The following is a 7,454-nucleotide window of genomic DNA, read 5'->3' as shown; positions in this document are numbered from 1 at the left end:
TCAGCACACCGTGACCTGAAGCACAGCCTGCCAACCATTTCTCTCCAACTGATGTCAGTATTTTGCGCCTTATTTCCTCGTATTTATTTATTTTTAAAATCTTTTTTAGACACCGTTTCCATGGAGCCCGCTTGTTGTGAAAGCTCCCCTAATTAACTGACATCAAAAGACACCCAAGTTTGACTTTAGTGCTCTCTTTTGCGACGGACATGACATATATTCCCACTGGGTTGCATCTTGTTGCAACATTCTTATTAATACTTTGACACCACATACAAAAGCCCGCAAGTCAGAACGGGTGATGCCGGCTGCCTGTGCGCCCGTGCACTCCGACCTCATGACTTGTAGCAATCCTTCCAATGGACCGAATGCGATTGTGAAGTTGGCGAGCGGTGCGGCGTTGTTGCGTATCCTATAAATAGTGATCCAGTTAGCACGGCAGCATAACAGGCTGCGAAAAGTGCACATTTGCAGTTTTGACATATTTACCGGACGAGGACTATTTTATTTTAAGAATCATCTTTATTGGCCAAGTATGTAGAACACACAAGGAATTTGTCTCCGGTCGAACACGCTGCACTAGTATGCAAAAAAATTGCAAAGACACACTATACAGTCTTATTTGGGTTACCGTTTATAGAATTAATGGCTTGGGGGTGTTGAATTTAGTGCGCATGGATCGGTAGCGTCAGCCTGAGGGGAGTCGCTGGAAAAGGTGGTGGGCAGGGTGCGGAGGGTCCAGTAGGATTTTCCGCGTGCATGTTTCGCTTGTTTCATGTTTGTTTGGTGTACCAAATTTAGCTCTTTCCTGCACCAATTATAATACAAACATTTAACTTGCATGAGAAGTCCACTGTTGTGATGCCCATTGAATATACAGGTAACATCCGACTTGCGACCGGCGCAATTTACGACCACCTGCACTTACGACCGCCAGACCCTTTTTTTAAATTTTAATTCTAAAAAGCATCCATGTTTGCAATCGATTAAAGGAGTCCTCCCACATCAATCTGAGCCGTCAATGACAGCAATGTAGTGTCCCAGAATATGCACAAGATGGTGCCAAAGCTCCATTGGAAATGGGCTGAGTTGTCTGCTGCGAACTAGTATCAATAGTAGTCTTGGTGCAACACACAACGATTCACCATTGTGTTATTTATGTGTTTTCCTTCTAATTTTGCCATTAACACGATGTTTTCTGACCAAACAAAGTACCCAAAATGCATTGTGTCGCTTTCTCGGTCAGGGGTGTTCCTGACGTGACGTCACGTGAGGAATCGTCACCAACTCGAAAACAAGACTTCCTGAATAGTCAGCGCGAGTCTTAAAATGTAAAATATAGCTATATGTGGTGGAATCTTTGTAAAATACGCTCAGTAGAAGTCATTTGAAGTGATTTTACAAATCATGGACACAACTTGTCCGGAGGCCTCGGTTGTCCTTTAAATCATTATTGTTTCATTAACTCATTCACTGCCAGATGTGCAAAAATGTGTCCACTCCAGTGCCAGGGTTTTTGTCATTGTCACTCCAATTCCAGGACCCATAGAATATTGACTTTTAGGACTACACAAACATTAAATACAGCGCTAGAAACCTTAGACTCTCTTCTTTCATCCGAAGTAAAGAGTTAATTCCTAAGTTATATGGGCCTGGAGTTATATGAGCTTTAAATGAATGCAGCTGTCCAAAATACAATGCAATCCATACATATTGGTTTATATAGCGCTTTAACAACAGCTGAAGCTGGAACAATGCGCTAACATGGAAAAAAAAGGAAATGCTGCCCCGTTGTGGAAAACAAAAAACATTGCCAGAGGCCATGGCCAGCACTTTATCGGCAGCCAAGCATGAAAAAACAAAACCCGAACAAATTCGGGAATGGCGCTCTGTCATATTTTCAATTTCTGAATAAATTCGTGAATGGCAGTGAATGAGTTAATTTGTTGTTCGTTCTTTATGTAATATGAGGGAGGAGATAAAATATTCTATTCTCCCCAAATTCATAATGGCCTTTGACAAAAAATGGGTTTGACACCCCTGTTTTGTATTGACAGTTAACAGCGCATAAATAAGCGGGGTTTTTTTTTTCAACCTGAGAGGCACATACATTTTCCCAATCAATGTATTCCACCGTGGTACATTCTTTTGAAAATGTACTGTTTTTATTCCAACGCATTCACCGCTTTGGATTGTGGTACTCATCAAATGATTTTGTCCAGGTCCAATGATTGCCAGCGGGATCCGTCGCGCCGGCTATCGTTTGACCTTTTGAGCTCCAAAGGCAAAACATGGAAGTGGAGCATTTAACGCAGATGAGCCATATCCTGTGCCTTTTTTTTTTTTTTTTTTTTTTTTTTGCAGTTTCTCGCGGAGGAAATGGATTCCGCGTTCCCTTTTATGCGGTTCCAAAATGCATGAATTTCTTTGAGGGTGTAGACAATGCGTGTGACTAAGGCACTCAGTGTGCCATCCGTCCTCCTCACCCAAGACCCCTTTTTTCCCCCCAGCGCGGTGATGGGATAATAGGAAAACAGCATCCGAGATAACTAATGTGTCTGGATAATAATCAGATGAGTCAGAATGTAGTCATTTGCATCTAATTTCTACATGATCAAGGTCTATTGGCGATATATTGATGATAAGTGATGATCGCTCAGTACTGATCAAAAAAAAATGTATTGCATGTGATTGTGTAATTGGAAGGGAGTAGAGTGGCCTAATAGGTGGATGTCAATCATAAAAATTGTCCATTAGCCTCATGGTTGGAAATCATATTTGGCATGTCATTGTTTTTTTTTTTTGTTTTTGTAATTGGTGTATTTAGAAACTGTATTTGTAATTTAATTTGACTTTAGCTTCAAATGATCACAATTGGGACTAATGTCTCTTTTGAAGTCGTTTGAATCGTTTCCATTTTTATATTTCAATTAAACTTCTTTTCATGGTACTAAAATATAAAATTAATAATTGTGATATTTTATTTAAAAAAAATAGGTGTTTTTATTGGCTCTTACCATTTTACCTTTACTTAGTTTTCCCCCTGCATTTACAACTACAAATGATTTGATTTCAGTGTGTGTGTGGGGACGATAGGGGTCATTTTTGTCAGTTGGTGGGACGCAGCAATTCATGACCGACCCCCAACCTCTGCCACCCTCTGCCAAGCTATTTATTGAGAGTACTGTATATACAAATTTAAGTGATACATTAGAAAAACACCGTCTTCTTGATTTGAATACCACACCCCTAATCTCTCATGATACAAACACCACCATCCATAAACCAGCAGAACATAGACATTTAATGGGTTGCCTTTCCATGAACTGATAGATTTGTAACCTGGCTAATGAGCTCTTCCTGTGAAGGACTTTATCAAGTCCTAAATTCCGCCTAAGATCTCCAATTTGAGAATGGCAGTTTAACTGGCTGGCTCTGGTCACCTCAGATTGACCCCAGATTTTCTGTGCTTCCATTTTGGCCCTTTTGTTCGGCCAACGAAGCATACGGCAGCATGAAACATTTAAATATGATCATTTCTATTCTATCTATTCTCTATCAATCTTCCACAATGACTTTGTGCCATGAATGATGAATGACATTTTTGCATTATACATATTTTTAAAATGTATATACTGTATTGTGTATGTCGATTAAATATATGGAGTACAGTACACTTTGTACAAGTTATGCAGTATGTCACACAAAATTGTCTAACTCCCTGGCAAGGTTCACTCAACCTGAGTTAAAAGTCGGAAATCAGAGTTAAAAGTCGGAATCCTTTGTTAAAAGTCGGAATTCCAAATTAAGTCAGAATTCTGACTTTAAAAGTCGGACTTCTGAGGCAAAATTCTAAACTCAGTTAAGTCGGAAATCAGGGTTAAAGTTGGAAATCAGTTAATAGTCAGAAATCAGAGTTAAAAGTCGGACTTCTGAGTCAAAAATCAGAATTCTGAGTTGAAACTTGGAAATCAGAGTTAAAAGTCGGAAATCAGTTAAAAGTCGGAATCCTAAATTAAAAATCGGAATCCTAAATTAGGTCAGAATCAGAGTTAAAGTCGGAAATCAGTGTTAAAAGTCGGAATCCTAAATTAAAAGTCGGAATCATAAGTTAAGTCAGAATTCTGACTTTAAAAGTCGGACATCTAAGGTAAAATTCAAAATTTTGAGTTAAGTTGGAAATCAGTGTTAACAGTAAGAAATCAGAGTTTAAATTCAGATTTCTGAGTTGAAATTGAGAAATCACAGTTAAGAGTGGGAAATCAGAGTTAAAAGTTGTAATCCTGAGTTAAAAATTGGAATTCTGACTTTAAAAATCGGACTTCAGAGTCAAAAGTTGGAATTCTGAGTTTATAAATTAAACGTCAGAATTCTGAGTTAAAACTGAGTTAATACTCAGAATTCTGAGGTTAAAGTCGGAATTCTGAGTTAGAAGTCGGAATTCTGAGGTTAAAGTCAGAATTCTGAGTTAGAAGTTGGAATTCTGAGTTAAGAATCAGAATTCTGAGTTAGAAGTAGGAATTCTGAGTTTAATGTGTGTGTGTTACTTCCGGGTTGAGTGAATGCTGGCGCGTGTGGCTGCCCATGCTCACCCCCAGAAAAAATGTTTTTTGTTCTCATTCTTTTACTGTAAAGTGTCCTTGAGAGTTTTGAAAGGCTTTTATAAATTGACTCTATTATTATTATTTTTTTTTTTAATGATCAAAGTGTTGATAGTTTTGCATGCAGTTACTCAAAATGTTTGCTAGATGGAGCCACTGTAATTATGAAGCCATTCATCAGGGGAACAGAGGTTTTTTTTGAATTTCTATGAACCTTGTCATTTTTTTGTTTCTATGTAAAATATAAAAGAACATTTTCGGATCTTTTTTTTCTTCATTTGGAAACATTCCCATTCAGTTCTGATTTACTATAGAAGAGTTTTGTTCAAAAGTCTACATTCAGAGGGGCTAATTAATAAGGCATTCACCAGAAGAGGCTTCTTGAATACAGTAAAGCCTGGCTCCCGTTTTATTTTACAATGGAGGCCTACTTAGAATTAAAGCAGTGTAAGTGGATAATTATGCTAATGATCAATTTACATTGAAGATCGAGTGACAGGCTGTAATTTTTAGAGGGACTTTATTTTTGGGCGGCTGGGGGGGGTCGGCTCACTACGCTCCTCTCACAGGCTTTACAGGTCTATGTAATGCTTATCCGATGCGAAACTGCAGCCACCCGATGAGGCTTTTCTTATGCTTGATGCAATTTATATCGGGCGCTTAATGTTTGGAGCTGGCGGCCATGAGCGCTTTTTGAATCGGACAATATTGCATATTATCCTTGGCATCAAAACGAGCGAGCGTTCTTGCCTCCATTTGTTGCATTTACCGTCATCGTTTTTCTGGTGCCATTTTTGTATTTTTGCTTTCTATGAAAATCTTTTCCCCTCACGGGATTTCTTTTTTTTTTTTTGCTGTTGAGCGGCAAACTTGCCTGAGCCAACATAGGTCTATGTATGTTATGTAAGCCCCTCTATAAATAGGTTCACCCGAGATCTTTTGTCTTTACCTGATTCGCTCTTGGCCCAACATTTCTGTCTTTTTTTTCTAGAGAGAGCTGTGGATGCTATTGCCGCGTAGGGCTGCTCGTTTCCATAGTTACTTTTGTTAGCTGCAAGCTCTTAACATTCTTCATCTGTTTCCTCGCGTGTCTGCCGCGTCGGGCTATTTGTTTGGACCTGTTTGCGTTTGCGTCGTCCCTGCTAATGACTGTCGACAGTGGCGTGGTTGATGAACATGAAGGCTTTTTTTTTTTTTTTTTATTATTACCGGCAGTCATGTGCTCGCATCCGCGTCGCTGCATGGGAGAAAGAGCAACAAATAGAAATCAATGTGGGTGACGATGAGTAAGAGACCACAACATGGACACCTATTAACTTATGCCAGTCAACAGCACATGCAAGTTAGCCCCACATTGCAAGATAATGATTTTAAGTTGTTATTAATAATGGTGTAAGACACAGGTGTCAAAGTCAAGGCCCGGGGGCCAAATCTGGTCCACCACAGCATTTTATTCGGCCCACGAAAGCAAATCGAACTTGTGAAATTCCATGATGCTTGCTAGAGTCCGAACCAAAATGTCTAATTGTCCCATGTAAACCACAATAACTGTCATTTTTTTACTTCAAAATTGAAAACTACCATGGTTATTCATTAACTCATTCACGAATGTATTCAAGAATTGAAAATATGACGTAGGGCGCCTGTTAAGAACATTTTTAGACATCTTTTCTATTTCCTTTTGCATCATTTTGTTTTTCTTGGACTTCCCGACATGTCACATCCTGCCCGCTTTTATATGACGTCACATCCTATCCGTCTTTATAAAAGCTCTCCCAATACGCCCCATCTCCCTCTCTCTGGTCCTCCTCAACCGACCTCACAATGTCCCTGCTGTCTACAAGATTAAAATACAGTGAGACCTCAACTTACAAACACCTTATCTTACAAACTTTTCGTCTTACAAACGTCAAATTTATGAAAATTAAACCTTATAATAAGCACTATTTTCATAATACACACCCACCACGGCTGGCGGAGTGATCTTCGGCGGAAGCACACGACCGAACAGCACGAGAAGTTAAGTTACCAACAGTCCTTATGGAAGGTGACTCTCCTTCCATAAGCCATCAACGACCATCAAAAAGGTCAATAAAACTTTATTTTACAGCACAGTTTATTTCTTTAATTACAGTCCTCATGTAATGCGCCTATTTCCAAACAGCAATTCCCTTTGACCTTCGACCTCCAACGCCATTCAATCAAGCCATAAGTGACCATCACAAATGTAAATAAAGTGACTTTATGATACAATGCAGTGTATTTCTTTCATTACAATACAATAGCACATTTATTATACATAGAATAAGGTATGTCGTGTGTAGTTTTAAGGCTTATTTAGTTGAAAAGTATATATTATGGAAACCCGGGAACGGATTATTCCCATTTTAATGGTTTCCTATGGATTTTTTTTTTTGAGATACACACTTTTCACCTTACACACTCTGTCTGGGAACCAATTAAGTTTGTAAGTTGAGGTCTCACTGTAATCTTTTTTTCTTCAACACCTTGGTTCCTGCTGAATTTACGACCATCTTCTAACACCGTGAAGAGCCATGAACCAGACGGAACGATCATTTTGAACCCATCAGCGCCGGTCCCGTATTTGTTCGGGTTTTCTTTTTTCTTGTTGGAGTGCCGATAAAGCGCTGGCCCATGGCCTCTGGCAATGTTTTTTTTTTTCTTTTACACAAGTGAGCAGCATTGCCCTTTTTTCTATGTTAGCGCTTTGCTCTCCTGCTTCAGCTGTTGTTAAAGCGCTATACAAATCTATCTATCTATCTATCTATCTATCTATCTATCTATCTATCTATCTATCTATCTATCTATCTATCTATCTATCTATCTATCTAT

The sequence above is a fragment of the Hippocampus bargibanti genome, linkage group LG10, assembly GCF_051943395.1.
Source record: "Hippocampus bargibanti isolate YZ-2025 linkage group LG10, ASM5194339v1, whole genome shotgun sequence".
Lineage (NCBI taxonomy): Eukaryota > Metazoa > Chordata > Actinopteri > Syngnathiformes > Syngnathidae > Hippocampus > Hippocampus bargibanti.
The sequence above is the reverse complement of the archived record's forward strand: the minus strand, read 5'-3'. Positions refer to the sequence as shown.